Here is a 20,191-nt window from a genome sequence, read left to right as displayed (position 1 = left end):
AATGAAGCTCCCTGAGAGTCTGTCTTCCCTTTTCCTTCCTCCTAATCAGTATGTCTCTCCTGGATAGCAACCACATATCTTAGTCAGTGTTTGAATAAGACTCTATCTCTCTTGCTACTTTTCCCTGTTCCCTCCTCCTTCCCTCCCTCACTCTCTTCCTCCTTCCCTCCATCCCTCCCTCTCCTTCTCCCTGTGACCAATAAGACACAGATATCTTATTGGTCTATTTCACTTGGAAGGAGAGGATGACATTACTGATGACTTTGAGGTTTCCAACTTGTATGGTGTGAAGACTGAGATCAGGTGAGAGAGCCAGGGAGAGGTGAGCCCAGATTACTAGGGCAGGCAACAAGCAAGCACTAGTGAAAAAGCAAAATGAATGGAGTTTGATTTAAAGGTAGATAGATAGACAGAATGAAAAGGGGAGAGAGTCCTTGATTCTAGTAAAGCCGGTAGGCAGGGGAACAACAATTAATTAAAAATCTTGCTGGGGGAAGATTAATGGGTCTGCGTATCTGCTCCATTAATTATTTACTGTGTGAATTTGGGTAATTTAGTTAACCTTATCAAGTCTCAGCCTTCTTCTGTGTAAATTGTGAATAATAATAATTAATAATAATGTTTTCAAACTTCTAGGCATATTGTGAGGATTGAATGGATTATTTAACATTTCTTCACACATAAGAATGCTAAGTGAATAATACCAAATGTAAATTTACTATAAATATTATTATCATTAGTATTATTAATGTTATCAGGAAGGAGAAAGTATAGAAGGTCTGTGAGGTGAGGGGGATAAATTTCTGTTTGGCACTTTAGGCAATAAAGAGCTATGAGGATAAAGTATTATTCAAAGAAAATTTACAGTTATTTCTTAAATGACTGGGAGGTAAGTACTACAGATGCAGGAGCTCAGCTAGGATTTATTTTCAAAAGCCAGGTGTTTCTGGGTTAGAACAAAAGCCAAATCCCAGTCTCAGAGTCATCAAAAGCATTTATCCCCATGAAGTCCAGGCCTATTCACCCCAAAATGAAGTTGCACATAGACTATTAATGTATGAATAGCAAAACCACAAATTAAACAAACTAAATCATTTGAAATTATACTATGAAGTCAAGAGTGACATGTAAACTACTCCAAAGTTGAAAGGCTGGCCACAAGCACAAATAACAGATTCCACCAAAATAAACCTTGCAAATTTGATTTCACTGGAGTGTGTTGATGTGATCAAAGGTCAGTTAACATAGGGATCACAAACACTTATACTGGGGTGAAGCTTTTATAATGCACTAAGACTAAATATTACATTACCCAGGCACAGAAATATAATGTTTTGTGGGCTTTATAATTCCTCTACATCAGCAGTCTCTTCCCATAAAAATGTAAAAAGGCATATGCTTTTTGATATCCCTTTACTCAGCAATAATTTCCTTTAAAAACCATTTCAATGAACACTAAATGAACAAAAACTGTCAATTTTCCTTTTATAATGAAAAGAAAACTGCTGTGATGAAAAGGTTCTATTCATTATATCTAATTAAAAAGTTAATCCTTAGGCTCCTCATTTTTAAATTCTTTCAAATGGAACAAAAGAGTCTCTCTTTCAAAAATGGGAGACAAAAGCACAGTTATTAGGTAACACTACTTCTACAGTAAAGCCACAAACTTGGAATTAATATTGGCCTAAGCTATTGTGAGAGAATTAGGGAAAATTACAAGAATCAACCAAATCTGGCCTTTACTGACCTATGTTTTTCAATGCAGAAAAACCCCATTAGAGCACCAACAGTAGGGGATCAAATAAGCAATTGTGATCTAAGTCTTTTGTGCTACAGAGAGAGAAAAATGGTCTCTACATCCCAGCTGTGGTGTGTGTGTGTGTGTGTGTGTGTGTGTGTGTGTGTGTGTGTGATATGACTCACTCTCTTAATATAAGTAAGAGGAAACTTTATAGGTCCAGAGAGAGAGAGAACCAGAAGCAAGTTATTCTTCTAAATAGGTGAGCCTTTACCCCAAGATCCAGGCTTATAATCAATATTTTAATGTTACTCTTGAACCTCCTGATGCCCAGAGGAGAAGGGAGGAGAGGACCCTAGATAAATATGGGACATAATCCATCTGCATATGATGGTCTCACCTGGATCATGAGAAAGGAATGGGGAATAGTTCTGAGAGCCTAAATGCAAATTGTAGGATTATAAGCAGGTTGCATTTACCATTTCTCCCTTTTGCTTCAGTGTTTTAAGTATTTTAGGGGACTGTGTGGTGATAAAAGTAAGAAAGTCCTTTTCAAGGTACTCTTTGCTAGAGGGAGTAGTAACTGAATCCATAATACAGCAATGGATTTTATAAGGTGGCTTCCTACTTTTAATTAGCCAGCACCAGCAAGACCACTCTCAGTAACTAAGCCAACTCATTTTTTTTTTTAAAGCCAACTCATTCTGATCATACTCAGTGCTGCAGCTTCTAACCTGTTCCAAAGCAGTCCTCACTAAAGACGGAATATCTGCAGCTCTGAAATAAGCAAATACAATTAGATGTCAACTCAGATCATGGCCTTCACTGAGCAAAGGGGCAATCTTCCTAATGGATTCTACCCTCCCTTCTTGGCAGAATTCTTTCTACATTTTTGCCTCTCAGGAAAAGAAGACATAGAAGATTGAGCTAATATTTTTTTACAGAATTTGTTTTCCTGAAAGGATCTTTTAGATTTTGTTGACATTCTCTGCTTTCTGCCTTTACTTTGTCTTTCTGAGAAGCAGATACTTAGGTACTAAAAATTCAATATACATCAGTTATTACTGTTTCATCATTTTAAAAAGTTTGTTAGTAACCAACTCAGTAGATATGTCAAGAAAATACTGTAATTCTTTATAATTTATTCTTTGTACTTTGAAGATTAGGTAGACTTTATCGTATACAACTAAACATTGACTAAAATCACTGGAAGTCAGCTGGGTGAGCTAAAATATATGAAATTAAAGAATAAATCCAATCAGACATGAGGTGAAAATTATGGTCAAGATAATGCAGGATGAGTGAAGTCAGGAAAACAAATGAATATTGCCCAACTAGACTAGACACAAATCTTTGAATATCTGGACTGACAGCAAACCTATAGTCTAACTTCTTGGCTACTCATTCATGCATGGTATGACTTACATTATCCATCCTAAATGATATGGCACATATAGTCCCATCACTGAAAACAGTAAAATGTCAGTGTTAAAATGCTAACCTCTAAACTTATACTCCCCCTTATCTATCTAAAAACTTATTAAACAAAGCTAAAAAACATTTAAATGTCAAGTTTCTTCTCAAGCAATGACTTTTATCTCCATTTGATTTATATTCTAAAAAATAATCTAGAGATGATCCAAAGATCTGGGGGATACAAGGGTCCATCTAAGAAAAGCCAACTTGGGTTTAAACATTGGCTCCACAGATAGTTAGGCAAACTTCCATGAACCCTTCCCTTCATCTGTAAAATGGGAGTAATGTCTTTAGTATTTCAGGGTCATTGTGCAAATTAGAGGAATTGATACGGCTACATTTATAACCTAGTTCTTAGCACCTAGGAGGCAGTCACTGAAGTAAGTTATCTTCACTTAGTTGCCTTTTTATTTTTTCTTTCTTCTTCTTTCTTTCTTTCTGTCTTTCTTTCTTTCTTTCTTTCTTTCTTTCTTTCTTTCTTTCTTCTTTCTTTCTTTCTTTTTCTTTTTTTCTTTCTTTCTTTCTTTCTTTCTCTCTCTCTCTTTCTTTCTTCTTTTCTTTCTTTCTTTCTTTCTTTCTTTCTTTCTTTCTTTCTTTCTTTCTTTTCTTTTCTTTCTTCTTTCTTCTTTTTTTTATGGGGGGTGGGGGGAAGGAGCACCCAGTGCAGAGCCTGATACAGGGCTTGATCTCACAACCCTGAGATCACGACCTGAGTCATAATCAAGAGTGTGACACTTAATCGACTGACCCACCAAAGCACCCCAATTTCCTTTTCCTTAATTATTTTTGAAAACATCTAATCTGTTTATTAAGCATCTGTAAGGTTCTAAACTAATTCTTAGTATTGATAAAGCACAATACCGCTCCTGCCCTTGAGGATTTCATAGACTAGCTCCTGCCCTTGAGGATTTCACAGACTAGCTAATTATTTTATGAAACTTACATCATATACTATGATGGAATGGATACAAAATGTAATAGAAAACAACAACAAAGTAGTTGGGGCTCTAGGGAAGGATAGGGACTAAGTAGACCTAAGAAAAATTACAGATAAAACGAAATGCCATTGTGGCTGGATGTGCAGGGTGGCCAGAATTCTGCAGAAAAACAAGAAAGAAAGGATTTCCCAGGCTCAGAAGAAAAGCACACAGGCAGATTATTCTTCACTCCTATGGTTTAGAGTGGAGAAGACTTCTCCAAATGAAAAGCTCTGGGTCTCTTACTCCATTCCCAGAAGAAGGAAATTTTATGCTGGATAAGTTCAAAGAAAGAAACTGGGCATGCTCAGGTTACTCTTCCTTCTTGGGAGCCATCTGTCCAGCCTGAGCTTTGCAATCTCTTCTCACTGTAAGATCAGCTTAGCGAGGCAGGCTGTGCCTCTATAGGAGAAGCTCATAGTTTGGAGTAGGGAGTAAATCTAGTTCAAAAGATCTTGGCCAGCTCATCTGACGGCCTACCATAGCCATTTCCTCCACTGCAGTTCTCATCAGTAATAAATCTGATTTTTAAAAAAAATCTCTATCAGAATCTGGCACCTCTATCTTATCTGGTTTTACTTTTAAGATGAAAAAAAAAAAGATGCTATTTATTGAGCTCCTCAGATTTGATAGAGAGTGAGAGTTTAGAAATAAGAAAGTGCATAGTGTATTCAAAATGTGACTTTTTTTTCTTTTTCTTCTTCAGGATAATAATACACTTAGGACAGAGAGAGGAGGAGAAACTGGTTTTAAGGTTTCAAGTTGGTTACTGAGTGGGTGATGGGGGCTTCTCTATCACCCTAGGAGATTTGGACTGTATCCTATAAGCTGTGTGGAACTATTGAAGTATTTGAAGTAGGAGAGATATGATAAGGCATTTTGTTGGAGGAAGGAGCGCTGGACTATCCTGGCAGCTTGAGGTGGATAGATTTTGTGGTGCACTGGCAGCAAAAAGCCAATTTAAAGACTTCCAATAGTCCAGGTAAGATCTTTGTGGGTATATTTAGTCATTGATCCAATATTGAGCTCTAAATTCCTTAGAATCGAAGAAATTTAAGACAGAAGGCCAACATACCTTACTTTGAAATTGTAGTAGTAAAATATCATATAAGTCAAGGGAGGAAAAAAAAAGCCATATATATAGACAGTCCCTAACTCAGATGGTTTGACTTATGATTTTTTGACTTTACAATAGTGTGAAAGTGCTACATATTCAATAAACACTGTGATTTTTGAATTTTGATCTTTTCCTAGGTTAACTATATGCAGGATGGTCCTCTTTTGTGCTGCTGGGCAGGGGCAGCAAACCGCAGCTCCCAGTCAGCCATGGGATCATAAGGGTAAGCAAGCAACACATAACCATTCTGTTAGTCATACAACCATTCTGTTCTTCAGTTTCAGTACAATACTCAACAAATTACATGAGATATTTAACACTTTATTATAAAATAGGCTTTGCGTTAGATGGTTTTGCCATCTAACTAAAGTAAGTGTTCTGAGCATGTTGAAGGTAGGTGAGGCTGTGCTACGATGCTCAGTAGATTAGGTGTATTAAATGCATTTCCAATTATGTTATTTTCAATTTACAATGGGTTTATCAGAACTTAGCCCCATTGTCAGTTGAGGAATATCTGTAATGAGGGTTCCAGTAAGAGGAACTAAGCTCAGCTGCTGCTGAAATGAAGACATGATTATGTGGACAATCTAGAACTCATCAGAAGTAATCACACCTATTTTAAAAACCATTGTCTAAAAAGACAAGCCAAATTTCACCCATCATGCAATAGCTAGATGTTCTGCAGGAAAAAAAATATATGAGCATACAAGCCTCCTGCATTACCATTACCACTACCGGGAAATGAATGTGTATGTAACAGTATCAATATAACAGATTAGGTCATAAAGGGTACAGGAAACATAATTTAGATATGATTCATCTCATGATATAATTTAAGGGATGTTGGATTGGATTGGATTGATATAATCCAATAGGAGGGACGTTCTAGTGGACAGAGCAGGATTGGAAATCATAGCTATAGAACCCTCCATATTCTGGTTCAGGTTCATCTTGCTAAACAGGCACTCTGTTTTGAGTTAACTAAATAGTATGGGTTTCTATCTTCAAGCTATCATGCATACATTAAAAAAGGTAAATTGAGATAGCTTTTTGAAGAACAACCCTTGTTCTCTATTACAGAAATGAGAAATAAAACTCAAGGATGCTATATACCATATCCTTTTCTTTAGCAAGTATTTATTAAGAACTTATTGGGAGTTCTCCATCGTGTTAGTTAAGTGATAGATCTGTCCCTTGAGTGGAACAACTGCAGCAATGGACCCTAAGATGGGGAGAGGGAGTTCTCCTTAAATCATAAATAGTCCTTCCACATTTCAAAAGAGGTTAGAAAGCTTTTCCCATTCCAGTTTTTGAGACATTTATCCTATTACAGAATTATGATGGCTTAATGAAATAAATAAAAGAATATTTAAATAGAATCTCCAAAAGAGCGGTAAGTAAATTATTTTTAAAGCTGTATTTTTGCTACTTCGTCCCAAACCTATTACATTTGCAGAAGTCTCATCCATAATCATTACTTTTTGAGCTCTATTGTGACCCAAATAAGTTTAGTTTCTGATCTCTTAATGCTTATCAGCTTCTCATAAATCAAGTCAACACCAGCAAATGCAGGCTAACATATAAATTAGTACAACATGATGAAAGGAGTGCCCCTTTGGGCTCAGACCTGAGCTCCGAACATAAATCTGGTTCTTGTTAGTGATGCATATTAGGGCAACTTATTTTCCTTCTAAAGTCTATTTGTTCATCTATAAAATGGGGAGATGACTTACATTCCCATCCTATTTTGAAGGTTATATTAAATTAAGATAGTATATAAGAAATGCTTCATAAAGTATAGCTATCATTATAATTTATCAAAATTACACCATTCATATTAAAGTAAACAGGATCATTGAGTGCCAGGGCTGTAAAAGAAACTAGAGATCTGCGCTGCCACTTTTTTCCTTATTCATGGCTAACTGTGTTCATTTTCACTCTGCTCTTCTCTGAGGGGTACAGATGTAGCCTTGCCATCTTTCTTAGCATCACTGTCCATTCAGCCATCATGAGTCAATCAGGGTCGACACAGTGAAACATATTAACAATGTTTCATCTAGTCTAGCTTCGTCCACTTGACATGCACTAAGATTCTGAGATTTGGCTTGGGTGATTCAGAGTCCAGTCAGCCCAGCTAAATTTCCTGATTTCCAGTTCTTCATCATTCCACTGGAGCATACTCACTCACTCTCCTCTGAGTTGTGAAATTCAAGCATGAGTCCAAGCTGAAAGAGATAGATCACTTAACAGCCTGGCACTATAGTATTTCTGCTGATGCAGGAATTAAACCATGACCCTTGCAATATACAGTTACATACTGACTTGAAACAAGGAGCTCTTCAGGAGACTATTTATGCATTCTGTCAAGGCCAATGCTACAGTGGAGTCGACAATACCATAATTTTAGAAATGGGATAATGGACATTATACCAAACTGCTGCCATGTTAGCCACAGGCAACACATGATAAGAAGACACTTTCAGATTCTACAAAATATGATTTATCAATTTTGACATCAATTCAGTCAATTGGTGTGGAATGTACAAGGGAATATCTCTTCCCAGTGGCTAGTTTATTCCTAAAAAATACAACTTACTCATTACTGTCTTAATATCAAATTGCAGTTTAAAGGAAGAATAACTCTTAGAAAAACATTTATTTATTTTCCAAAAATCCCCTTGGAATTTAATTAGCAAAATAACCAGTATCAACTCTTAAAAAAAATTCAGAAAGAACAATGGACATATGCCTGTGATACTATATTGTTACTTGAAGCTTAATCTTAAGAAACTGAGACTAGATTCCATTGTAAATAGACCCAATTTCCTATATCATTTCTCCTTCATATTTGGGGTAATTTCTAATGAACTTAATGAATGGTGTCCCAGGGATAAACTCAAGATTTCACAGTTCAATTGAAAAGAAATGGATGGAGAGAGAGAGGAGAAACCATATGTTTGAACCATATGCTCTAAATAATAATATTTATAATGATAATAATTATTATTATAATTTTCAATAAAGTCAAGTGATTATTTCTTTAGCATCCCCTCCAAACTCTCTTCATCTGGTAACTTTCAGAGATAAAGATTATCAGTCATCCAATGTATTTAATCACGATATTACAAATATTTCTCATGAAAGTTGTAGAGGAAGGGGTCAATGTGGGAACTGAAGAGGAAAGGGAAGGTCAACATCACATATATGATGGGCCACGATCCACTGCTTTATGCTCAGGATTACGGGGACTTTATTAGGATACCCTCTCAATATCCAACTTAAAAGTGAAGTAAATTATACTTGCCTTCATAAGAGCAAAGCTCACTCATTTGAGATAGTCTTAAAGAAATGCAAGAACACTCAGGCCAACAGGATAGCTGAAAATATTATCTTCCCTAAAGAAAAATCTGAAGTTTGGAAAATATGTTAGGGATTGAGAAGGGAAGCAAAGAAAAACGGAGCTCAGAGAAGTAAGCATTGTCTACCAATTAGGAACACACTAGGTGGGAAGGAGTGTGACATCTGAGTTCAAATAATTAACAAATTCTGAATATGTTTTGACTCCAAGGAGAGAGAGATCCAATAGCTGGAAATGATCTTTCACTTCTTTCATTTTCCTTATCTGTTTAATTTCATCCTATTTTGCCTCAAAGAAACTCATACTATCTAATATTGTTCTATATCCAGAAGATAGCCTCAATCCATACAATGGATCTCCATCACCATTGCTGATATCTGGGTCCAGCCATCATTATCCCTCTCTTGGAAGTACATATTGGATACAGGACATTCTAAATAGGTTCCCCTTGCCGTTATTACTTCCCCACAGCTCATTCTAACTATGTACATTGAGGTCACGTCTTGTCCAATGGCTTCTTGTTGAATTTTGGATAAAATTCAGACTCCCTCCCATAGTCTCCAAAGTCTACATGACCTGGACTTATCGACCTCTCCAATCTCCATTCCAGCCCTTCTTCCATGTATGCTCTCTTTTCCATATTAACCTTTTGTTGCAGAAACATATCAAACTTTTTTGCTACTCTAGAGTCCTTGAACGTGCTCTTCTTTTATTTGTAACCACCACCTGAAGATTGTTATAAGACTATCTCCTTTTCATCTTTTATCCTTGAAATATCAATTCAATGGTCTCCTCTTCATTAAGGCCTTCCCTTACTTTAGCGTCTTATCCAAAGAAGCATTCTCTCCATCAACCTATCCTCCATGCCACACTTCCCTAGTTTATTTTTCAGTTATATGTCACTATCTGAAGTAATCTTATTTATTTGTTTGTTAATTTAGATGTTTCTCAACTAAATCTTGCCTATTATATTTATTGCTATATTTTCAAATTTCTAGAATAGGATTTGGCATACAATAGATAATAAATCCTTGTGAATGAATAAACAAATTTTGCATACATAGGTATTTCAATTCTTCTGATAATTATATTTTTCACTGAAATAAATTACTTTATGTAAAAGTAATCTTTTTGATATCATGTACCTTTAAGCCAGTCTGAGTTTCATGGTCCCAGTTCCTTCTGAATACCTGTCAGATACTGGATACTTACTTAGCTGGTCTTTCAAAAAGATAAAATATTGGATCCAGAGACCCAATCACAGTATTACCTAAAGAAGTACCTCATTAGCATGCTTCACCTAGCACATGATTCCCTCCCTACCAATTTTTAAAGATACCATTCTTTCATTTACCTATAAAATATGTCAAGCTCTATTCCTGCACTAAAGATATAGAAATAAATAAGGCATAGTTTGTGTTCTCTCAGAGCTTCTAATATGGTAGATGAAGCAGACATGTAAGCAATCACAATGCTAAGTGAAAAGTAGATGATGTACAATATTCTGTGAGAGTAGAGAAAAGTAAGTTTTAAAGAAGATAACATTTGAGATGATCCTTGAAAGATGAATGTGATGTTATCAAACACAGGAACAGGGAGAGTCATAATAAAGGAAGGGGGAGAATGAAAAAAAATATTTGGCGGGAGACTGTATTGTGACTTCAGGGAATCAGGTAACAAGTGGTTGGTTGTTACCATATAAAATAGGAGTGGCTGGAGATGGAGTTGGAGAGCAGATAGAGGCCAAAATGAAGACAATCTTGAATACTCTGCTAGGAAAGTCAAGTTTTATTTTGTAAACTAGTGTTTGGAAGCTTATGTTTCATGAACTACTGGTAAATATTTCATTACATACATTTAGGCAATGTGGCACATACTTTACCTGCCTTGGAGAGATGTAAAACCCCAAGGGCTTTACAAAATCCTATAATACAAAATGAACAACTATTTAATATCCAACATAGACCATCCATTAATATTTCTAGACATACTTGCCTTCTCTAGATGTCAGAGTACTCTTTTTTTTTTTTTTTTTTTTTTTAAGATTTTATTTACTTATTCATGAGAGAGGCAGAGACACAGGCAGAGGGAGAAGCAGGCTCCATGGAAGGAGCCCACCGTGGGACTCAATTCCAGGTCTCCAGGATCACACCCCTGGGCTGAAGGTGGCGCTAAACCACTGAGACACCCAGGCTGCCCATGTGAGAATACGCCTAAAGCGAAGCACTACTTTAAATGATTTGGATTTGCTAAGTCATTTAAATCAGTGAATGATATGAATAGAACTGAGTGTTAAGATATATTTGGCAACAAAAACATTTGGAAAGGATGGAAGGCGTCTGGGAGACCAGTGGCTACTGCAAATAGCTTATGTTAATGATAATGCACATCTATACTCAAGAATTGAGATTGAGATTGAGATTGTAAAAAGGGAAAATATTTGAGACACTCTGAGATATAACTTTATATTAACTTTCATCAATTAATTAGTGATGACCCTGGGAGTAGAAAGGTGTTGGAGGTGTTGATGACTTCTTGATTTTCTGGCATGGTAAACTGACTGAATTGTAAAACATGTTTGAGAGCAGAACAGGGCATAAGAAATAAAAAACAGGCTGAAGGCTCTGAGTGAACTGCCCGAAAAAGGCTGGGGATCATAATATCAACCATTATCCACCCTTTTTGACCTAATTATTGGAAAACTAACAATTAGAAGTCTACAAGGAACTACCAACTATGCTGGGCTCTTTAATAAACTCAAAACAGTTTCTGTCCTTAATCTACTTACAGTCTTCAACCTATTTAACTGCCACCTTTCTATTTGGACCTTTGCTGTGGTGTTCTCTCCTGTAGTAAAAAAAAACAGTCACTCTCACATCATTGATAGATTGGATTCACATTTTGTTTAGGACAGCCAAAGTGCCCAGCCTTGATAAGAGGAGTCCATACAATTATCGTATATATAAATTTAATTCTAAATACTGATACCAGCACTGTAATAGTATGTTTTTATGGGATAGCATTTAATATAACCATTTTCAGATATAGTTTTGATGTTTAGGGATAACCTGCCTGCATTTTAAGACATGTGGACCCCAAATCATCCTTGAATATGTCTACATGCCAATTTCATAAAACTCTTATCCATACATAAACATACTATAAAAGAGCCAGGATATTTCCAGAATATTTCCCTTTCCCATCTCATCTGTTAGATGATTTTTCCGCTTCAGGTTCCCTGACTGTCAAGTTAGTGCCCACATTGTACTCTTCAGCAAACTGCCTATCGACACAGATAGCCTGTCTACGTCTGCCTGTTGTACTAATTACCTTTTCATCTGTCACTCAGTTCTATCTTGCTCACCTATGTCAGTGTGAAAAGAAGAGCATTCAGCTCTTTCCTTTCCAGAGAACAAACTTAAGGAATGGAGTTACAGTGACAGGAGAGACGGGCATAGATCACTCACAAAGATGTTTAAAGAACTACTCTGCTATATTTGGGATAGGCAGAAATTTCTCTCACCAGGACTTTTAAGCAGAAACTACTCACCTATTTGTATACTTTCCTTCCTTCCTTCCCTCCCTCCCTCCCTCCTTCCTTCCTTCCTTCCTTCCTTCCTTCCTTCCTTCCTTCCTTCCTTCCTTCCTTCCTTCTTTCCATCCTGCCATCCAGTTAATCAACAAAAAAAACATGTATTAAATTGCCAATTGGATATTATAATTATGCTAGGTATTACAGATGATGCCATAACAGTATCACAACTAGCTGCAATCACATTAAATGTAACTCATCTTCATTAATAAATAAAAACAAATTGAAATAGCAATGGCATGCAATTTTTTAGCTTACTGAATTCATGAACTTTTTTTTACAAAGGCAAAAACCATCAAGAGTACAGGAGGAAAGACATGTTCATACACTCCTGAAATGGGAGGACTGTAAATCTGTAAAGTCTTAGAAGCAATTTGGCAATCAACTCTAAGCTGTATGGGTCAGAAGTCAGTTTCTTTTGTTCTCCTTTATATCCTCATTGATTATCTACAATGTTTTGGCATATGGGAACTATTCAATCATTAATTACTGAATAAAAATTGACTGAATGGCTAGATAAATACTATGAGCCTTTAAAAAATTACATAATTGTCTTGGGGATTCCTTTCCTGAAAATATATCCTTATGAGAAATGTGACCAAAAGTCCATGTACACCAATGCTTAACTTCAGTATTGTTTGTATTACTTATAATAAAAAAAAAAGATAACCTAAACTCCAACAAGTTGAATTTTGGTAGAAACAGGAGTATTTTGCAGTCATAAAATTATGTCAGCAAGAAAAATAGTTCACTGACTTAGAAAAAATGTTCATAATATATTGTTAGTTTTAAAAAGCAATATGGTTTTATGTTGTTAAATTCTCACAGGCGCAAACAGACAATATATTTAGGTGAGCATGTGTTAATACAAATATTACATATTTTTCCTCAAGATTCATATACTGAAACAATTAAAAACACTAGAAGGTATCAAATAATTAACTGTAGTTACCTCTAGGTGGAACTACAGCTGTTTTAAATTTTGCAAACATATATTTAGCTTATAATATTTTTTACCAGAAATGTGTTATTTTTACATCAAAACTATATAATAAAATTATTTTTAAGTAATATAAATGTTCACCCTTAAACTAATTATCTACTTAGTTTTAATTTTTATTAAAAAGTTAAACTGAAAATGGAGAATAAAAAATATTTCATCTTCCTCCTAATCATGATGTGAACCTAAAATTGTTCTAAAAAAATTTAAAGCCTTAAAAAAAGAACCTTAAAACAGTGCAGGTAAGTGCAGTACTATGTGTGATGGAGAATAAATTAGATCAGAAAAATGAATGAACAGTATGAAGATAGAATGAAAAGTATTCTATACAATTGTCTTTCCAGTCTGTCAGAAGCAGATATATCTACCAATCATTCTAAAATATTATAAAAATCTAGGAATTATTTACATAGTTTTAAAGTTAATCAATTTTTTGAACAAAACAGTAATATTGAAAAACTATAATAATCCTGTTGATCACTAGCTAAATAGTACATCCTATCAAAATAAAGTACAAAGGTCTTCAATTATGGATATTTTTTCAATTATGGATTTTTAATGTGGTAGTGCCAACTACTGTACTCTGAGCACTTATAAATATAATGATGAAAATGATGGAGAAAAAAGGTCAGGCAGTCTACAATAGATTGTACAGAAACTAATTATAAAATAATATTTCATGACATTATTTCAACCTTTTAGAGAACAAGTGGCTCCTGAAGTGGACAAAGAAACTGTGCAAAATCAATTTTTTTTTTCCTGGATGTACTCTCAAAGTACAGTATTCTATCTTTCATCATTGAACACCATGACCCACTTGAATGCAGAACCTAATTTCTGTCAGTGATTCTAATATTTTAAAGCACCACAATAGAGTAAGAATCTAAGTCAAACAAAAATAAAACAATAAGCACATGTTAACTTTTTAGTACAATCAGTAAATAGAACTACTTTAAGGGTAAAAGTTCTTAAGGCACTTTCATAATTAGTAATAATAATAACTGTAAAACACATTTAAAACTAATTAAGTACTTTATACACAAGGCCTTGTACTAATATTCATTCAGAACCAAGAACTATTGCTACATGTTGGGTACTGGGGATATATGGGAAATTGGTTGTGCTCTACTGGCATTCAGCTTAGTGGAGCATATAGATAAGTACATATAGCTCCGATACAATGTGTAGGTAAATTGTGTCCAGTAACCACCTAGACATAAAAATGTGGGTGATATAGTCTCTCCTCTCCATAGCCAGGAATACAATTGGAAAGTCTGGATCCAAATATATAACTTAGTAATGATAATACAAGTATTTTCATAAAGGTAATCAGAAAACCAGCACTGTGACTTAGACCCTAAGTTTGGGCATATAAGAAATCTCTCACTCTCATCAGCACCCTGAGAAGGAAACTAACCACAATGCAAGGTAATATGTTAATTGTTCAGGACACCATGTTGAGTAGAGGTTTTGTGAGTTTTGATGGTCTGGATAGGATTAATGAGGAGGATGTGCTTGAAAAGGTCTTTAAGAAATAGATAGACTCTGTTAGGCAGAATGGGACATTCCAACAGAAGGAAATGGCAGACTGATGGTCTAATGCAGAGGTTGGCAATTTTTTTCTAAAAAGGGACAGGCCAGATTCTCAATTCTATTAAACTCCATCTTTCTACTTTATAATAATTGTTTTGTAAGACCCTCCTTTCTCCATCTAAAATGGAATTCATAGATAATACAAGTAAGGTAAAAGAAGACATACAAAAAAGTATTTTATATTAGGTGTTTTCAATTTGTCAATCTGTGAGCCCAACTAAACTGAACAGTGCAATGAAGCAGTGAAATGCTTACATGTAATTAATAAATATAGATTTAAATGGAATAAAGAGACCAGATACCATTTCTTACAGGAAGTACAGGAAAAGTGAAAGAAAAAACACATATATGATGGATCCTAGATTAAAAATTAGTGTTGGAAGAAATAATAACAGATAATTTGCATATAATAAGAGATCAAAAGAAATAACCTCATTTCAAATATAGATAATCTAAGAAGAGTACCAATAATTAAAGTGCAGAAAGTTTTAAAAAGTCATATTTTTAGAAATGAACTGGCCCTTATTTATAATTTTGGTGTTAAAGTAACTCCCTGTTCTCTATGGGATAGGCCATTGAGTAAGTTTCTCTCTCTATCATCTCCTTATCCCTATCTCTTTATCCTTGTTTGGAATTCTCCCCAATGTGAAGGTATGCACTTGATTTCTAGTACTTCAAAAGACCTTGGAACTCTATCCTTTGATTAAAAAATGGGGAATGGATTAAATAAAAACAACAACAAAAGCAACACAACAACCCAGAACCTAAAAGCTTATAGGGAAGTTGAGTGTAGCTGACGTTTGGGATAATATCAGAATAGTACTGAGAAAAACAGAAAAATAAAAAATAAAAAATAATTTCTGTTACTTTTCACAAAGCATATTTCTTGCTATATGATAAAATGTTTTAAAATTAATATATGGCATGTCAATGAAATTAAATATTTTTAAAACAACCCTATTAATGAAACTTAGTGTGAGATCTTTGTATTTTATGTATTTCTAACAATTTTATTTTATATTTTTAAAAGATTTTATTTATTTATTCATGAGAGAGAGAGAGAGAGAGAGAGGCAGAGATGCAGGCAGAGGGAGAAGCAGGCTCCATGCAGGGAGCATGAAATGGGACTCCATCCCGGGTCTTCAGGATCACGCCCTGGGCTGAAGGTGGCGCTAAACCTCAGAGCCACCCAGGCTGCCCTATTTCTAACAATTTAAAATCTTTCGTTCTATGCCTATTAAAAGAAACCTCAAATCTCTTCAATTACATATTTGCAGATGATGTTTACAAATGAAGACTGATACCAGGGAGATGTATTGGTGACACCGATACAGAAACAGCAGCAGTGTGAGGATGGGATTTTCCAAAATGGGCATCAATTCCTTTAAATTCCTAACAGAACAAAATACAACGATTCCTTGATTTGCATAGAAGTTACATTACTAGAAGATTTAGGATTATTAAATCCTTGTAGAAAATACATTACATCTATTTGTAAAACTGAATTTGACTTTAGGCTCAGAAAATCATAAACTTAAAAAAAAAGCTCCATGAACTTACAGTAGCATGCTAAACACTGTGTAGGACATGGGACGATTCTTCGTTGTGCAGAACTTTGCATGTTACAGTGCATCTAGCATCCCTGGCTCCTTTCCTTAGATGCCAGTATCACCTCCAAAACATTATTAATACATAAAGTATCTCCATACAATTCTAAAATTATTTCCAGTGGCTCTTCCCTCTATCTCCTTTGGGAATTTCTGGTCTGAATTATGGGGTAGTAGAAGTAAGTATATATTTTATATAATGCCCAACACTACATTACCAACAAATTGCATGCTTAATAATTTTCTGCCAGTAACTAACTTAAGGAGGAGTGCAGGGCTTAGAGAGGGAGGGCAGCTTGACACAGTATAAAGGTAATTCAGTTCTGAGTTCAAAGACAGGGACCAATTATACCACAAATTGAATGATCCTGAACAAATAAATCTTTTACCATTTCTAGGCTTCATGTTCTCCTTTGGAAAATGTACTAGATGACTTCTAAATTCCCATCTGCCTCTGACACTATTGTAATATATATATATATATATATATATATATATATATATATATATGTATATATATATATATATATATATATATATATATGCCTTTAGGAAAGTAAAACAATGGAACAAAGTAGACTAGAGAATGGAAGAGAATAAAATCAGGTGGGGCTATGTTTGTAACAGATCAAACAATATCATAAAAAGGAAGAGGATGAACAATGGAGATGATAGTATTAAAGAAAGATATTTGATTCTTGGCATGATAAATACACAAACAGGTAACATGAGATTTACAATATTCAGTGCTGTGTGATAATGCTTTTGGATGTAAGACAGACAATTTACATATGCACTTTTGTTATGTATATATTAAGTTTAAAATACATGGATCTCAATTCTTCACTACAAATGTTGCAAGACTGAATCTAATTTGCAAATAACCATAGATTACAAGGTATTTCTAAAAGCAAGTATCAGTGCTATGAGAATCAACTCCAACTCCTTCAGATCAGCACAATTATTAACCTTATTCAGAGAGGGGAGAGGGTAGTAGAGGTTCAACCAACTCAGGGTTCCCAAGATCAGAAAAGGAAGCAGGATGGGGAAATTCTGCTTCAGGATTCTGCTAAGGGGTGACAGTTCTTCCAACCATGTAAAACACTTCAATTCCTTAAGGAAATTTCCTGTTAAATTAGAAAGTTAAAAAGGTCTCCGGGGGTGTTCTACTTCCCACTGTTCCTCAAACAGGTCTTTATGTAAGATTTGGTGGAAATTAAGTGGTCCTGTAGACCTACATTTGAAACAAATTCTACCCTTAGTAGATAAGCTATCATGAGAAAGTGACTCAGCTTTAATTTTCATATCTATAAAATGGGGATTTTAATACTACTCTTTTAATGTTGTTGGGAGAATTTTAAAAAATGACTAACATATAGCCCTAGCATAATGCTACACACATTGTGGGTGTGGTGAGTATTCAATAAATCTTATCACCTTTAGTCTTTCTTTTCCCACCCTCAGTACTATGTCTCTACTTGTCCACGTCTAGAGAAAATGCTTGCTTCATGTCAGCATCTAGAAGAAGGGGTGATTGAAATGTTGACCAGGTAGCTTCAGATCTGCTCAAGCTATGCCTAGAACTTTAATTCCCCTTTGGTGTTATCTTTTACTCTCTTCTGTTTCCTTTGCCTGGGGGCAGCTGGTGTTTCCTAGAGACTAAAAAGTCTTATTTTTCCTTGGTAAGGGGCTCTCTTTCTGGAAAGAGTCAGTAGAAGCAGTTGCAGAGTTAAAACCAGCTGTAGATCTTTCTGGCTGGGCATAATCTAAGCCTGAGACTTCAGCCTGGGGCAACAGTACTTGGACAAAAAGGTTCTCTGCACTCAAATTGCTGCAAACTGCTGTTTCTGGAGGAGCTGCAAAGAGACCCTTAGGGAAGATTTACAAAGTTTGGCTAAATGCTTCAAATGCTGTTGTTCTAGCAGGATATTGCTGAGAAAATCTAGTATCACCTACCTTTGAATATAAGTAAATGAGAATGCTACTTCATCAATACAATTCTATTCTCTCTCTCTCACTCTCTCTCTCTCTCTCTATATATATATATACACATATATATGTATTTTATATATGTATATATATGCATTTTTATATATGTGTATATATAGACACACACACAACTATAGTGTGTGTGTGTGTGTGTGTGTGTCTATGCATTGTTGTAAATCTCTGAGAACCCTGAAGGGCAAAATGTCATCTCGTCATCATGTGGTGCTGTGCCAAATGTTTCTGGACAGTTGCCTAACCTAACTCCTTCATCATTAATAAGTAAGACATCAAAAAATTCAGTGAATAAAGCAGAAATCCTAATAAAGGACCACAATTCTGATAATTAATTTGTTGGATGCTCAGTTCTCTAGGTTAAAAAAGCATAATTTGGGTATCATTAGTAATAATAAATACCACTTATTGAATAATTCTTATGTATGAAGCACCATGCTGGGCTCTTTTATACACAGTACTTTCAATTCTTATTACATTTTCACATAATATAATTTTATCATCCTAAATTTTACAGAGAAGACAAATGAATCTTACAGAGGTTAAGGAAGTGAAGTCACACAGAACTAGTAAGTTCAGATTTAGATTGTCTGGCTTTTGAAGTATAAATCTTTTCCAAAGGCTTCCCATTAACTAATGAATGTCAGTTGACAGAGTCACAGAATATTAGTATTGGAAGAAATATGGGAGTTCATTTAGGGAATCAGTTTTCTTAGAAACAGAGAAACTGAGGCCCAGAATGATTCACTGACCACAAAGCCAAACATATGGACAGTGGCAGAGCAGGTGGGAATTCTTCAGTGACTGACTCCATGCTGCCAGCTTAGTTGAGTCCTCATCAAAGCCCATAAGACTCTTTGTGACCAAGCCCTCCCCATGTCTTCAGCCCCAGCTCTCGATGAACCTATTTTCTAGTGCCCAATGTTCCAGGCAAACAGAACTCCGAGCAGTTCCACACAGCAGCCAAAGTTTTATAGGTATTTCTATTTTTGTTATTTTACCTCCAAAGCTTATCTCTCTTTGCTCACTTGATAAACAGAAGCATGTTACTTCAAGGTTCAATTCAATTCAGCCCAAGGATCACTACCTCGAGGTCTTCATCAATTCGCTTATTTTTCTCTTCCTAATCAGTCAGATATGATGAATTAAGGAACAGTGCCTTAAACTTATTATGTTAATCAACCCTCGCTATAATCCTGAGTTAGGTACTATTTTTATGATCATTTTATAAAACAGAAAATCTAGGCTTAAAGAGATGCAGTATCTTTTAATAAAAATAAAATTAAAGAAATAAATACATAAAAGAATCCTGCTTTTTTACTCCCCCATGGTTCCTCTGTATCTTGAATATCTATCTACTATGGACTTTGCAGAACTCCATGAAACTTGTTTCACTTCCAGTTTGTGATTTATGATGATATAATTCTGTATATATAATGATACATTATTTACTAAATATTATATACCATATACCATCGCAGGCCATAAGTTCCACAAGGTAGAGATAGTGTTTCCTTTGTTTACTATTATATCCACAGGCCTCACAGAGCACCACTTGGTAAGCACAGCTGAATGAACAAATGAAGAATTAATGAATAAAGTACAAATGCATAGAACTCTGGTCTTTGAATCTCTACTGTTCTGTGCTGCCTCCCCAGATCAGTCTACGCTGGGGAGAAATGCCACATAAGCAATGATGGATATTCTTCCCCCACCCACCCATCCACCCAAG

General features: G+C 35.2%; 1 protein-coding gene and 1 long non-coding RNA gene across 30 annotated transcripts in view; one reads left to right on the top strand and one right to left on the bottom strand.

The window, feature by feature from the left end:
* Positions 1-20,191, bottom strand: part of DLG2 (discs large MAGUK scaffold protein 2) — a 1,987,603-nt gene that overhangs the window by 744,252 nt on the left and 1,223,160 nt on the right. The window lies entirely within an intron of this gene.
* The window catches only part of LOC102153013, a 104,720-nt gene that overhangs the window by 76,240 nt on the left and 8,289 nt on the right, over positions 1-20,191 (top strand). For 4 of the 5 annotated variants that reach the window (XR_005375584.1, XR_005375585.1, XR_005375587.1 and 1 more), the window contains 2 exons: positions 4,898-5,173; positions 5,446-5,531. This is a non-coding gene — a long non-coding RNA (uncharacterized LOC102153013). The remainder of the gene's footprint in view (positions 1-4,897; positions 5,174-5,445; positions 5,532-20,191) is intronic. The other variant, XR_005375588.1, reaches the window with a different exon arrangement.

Source organism: Canis lupus, chromosome 21, assembly GCF_011100685.1.
Source record: "Canis lupus familiaris isolate Mischka breed German Shepherd chromosome 21, alternate assembly UU_Cfam_GSD_1.0, whole genome shotgun sequence".
Lineage (NCBI taxonomy): Eukaryota > Metazoa > Chordata > Mammalia > Carnivora > Canidae > Canis > Canis lupus.
This window is presented reverse-complemented; position numbering and strand designations above follow the sequence as displayed.